Source organism: Chiloscyllium punctatum, chromosome 37 (genome assembly GCF_047496795.1).
Source record: "Chiloscyllium punctatum isolate Juve2018m chromosome 37, sChiPun1.3, whole genome shotgun sequence".
Lineage (NCBI taxonomy): Eukaryota > Metazoa > Chordata > Chondrichthyes > Orectolobiformes > Hemiscylliidae > Chiloscyllium > Chiloscyllium punctatum.
In genome coordinates, this window is record NC_092775.1 from 8,163,360 (window position 1) to 8,164,910 (window position 1,551).

Below are 1,551 nucleotides of genomic sequence, written 5' to 3' on the forward strand. Positions count from 1 at the left end.
CCCTCCCCAACCCCTTCCCCACCCCCACTCCCCAACCCCCTCCACCATCCCTCCCCAACCCCCTCCACCGTCCCTCCCTAACCCCCTTCCCCACCCCCACTCCCCAACACCCTCCACCGTCCCTCCCCAACCCCACTCCCCAACCCCCTCCACAGTCCCTCCCCAACCCCTTCCCCACCCCACTCCCCAAACCCCTCCACCGTCCCTCCGCAACCCCTTCCCCACCCCACTCCCCAACCCCCTCCACCGTCCCTCCCAAACCCTTCCCCACCCCCACTCCCCAACCCCTTCCCCACCCCCACTCCCCAACCCCCTCCACCTTCCCGCACCAACCGAACTCCCCAACCCCATCCACCTCCCCTCCCCAACCCCCTCCACCTCCCCTCCCCACCCCCACTCCCCCAACCCCCTCCACCCCCCAACCCCCTCCACCTCCCCAACCTCCTCCACCGTCCCTTCCCCACCCGCACTCCCCAACCCCCTCCACCTCCCCTCCCCACCCGCACTCCCCAACCCCCTCCACCTGCCCTCCCCACCCCCACCCCCCTCAACCTCCCCTCCCACCCCCCACTCCCCAGCCCCCTCCACCTCCCCAACCCCACTCCCCAGCCCCCTCCACCTCCCCTCCCCAACCCCACTCCCCAGCCCCCTCCACCTCCCCTCCCCCACTCCCCAGCCCCCTCCACCTCCCAACCCCACTCCCCAACCCCCTCCACCTCCCTTCCCCACCCCCACTCCCCAACCCCCTCCAGCTCCCCTCCCACCCCCACTCCCCAAACCCCTCCACCTTCCCACCCACCTCCACCTCCCCAACCCCACTCCCCAGCCCCCTCCAACTCCCCAACCCCACTCCCCAGCCCCTCCACCTCCCCTCCCCAACCCCACTCCCCAGCCCCCTCCACCTCCCCCACTCCCAAACCCCTCAACCTCCCCTCCCCACCCCCACTCCCCAACCCCCTCCACCTCCCCTCCCCACCCCCACTCCCCAACCCCCTCCACCTCCACCTCCCCAACCCCACCGTCCCCACCCCCCTCCACAGCCCCCTCCACCACCCCTCCCCACCCCCACTCCCCAGCCCCCTCCACCACCCCTCCCCACCCCCACTCCCAGCCCCCTCCACTGCCACTCCCCAGCCCCTCCACTCCCACTCCCCAGCCCCCTCCACCCCCACTCCCCAGCCCCCTCCACCATCCCTCCCCACTCCCAGCCCCCTCCACCATCACTCCCCACCCCCACTCCCCACCCCCACTCCCCAGCCCCCTCCACCATCACTCCCCACCCCCACTCCCCAGCCCCCTCCACCATCACTCCCCACCCCCACTCCCCAGCCCCCTCCACCATCACTCCCACCCCCACTCCCCAACCCCCTCCACCATCCCTCCCCAACCCCCTCCACCGTCCCTCCCCAACCCCCTCCACCGTCCCTCCCCAACCCCCTCCACCGTCCTCCCCAACCCCTTCCCCACCCCCACTCCCCAACCCCCTCCACCATCCCTCCCCAACCCCCTCCACCATCCCTCCCCAACCCCTCCACCGTCCCTCCCTAACCC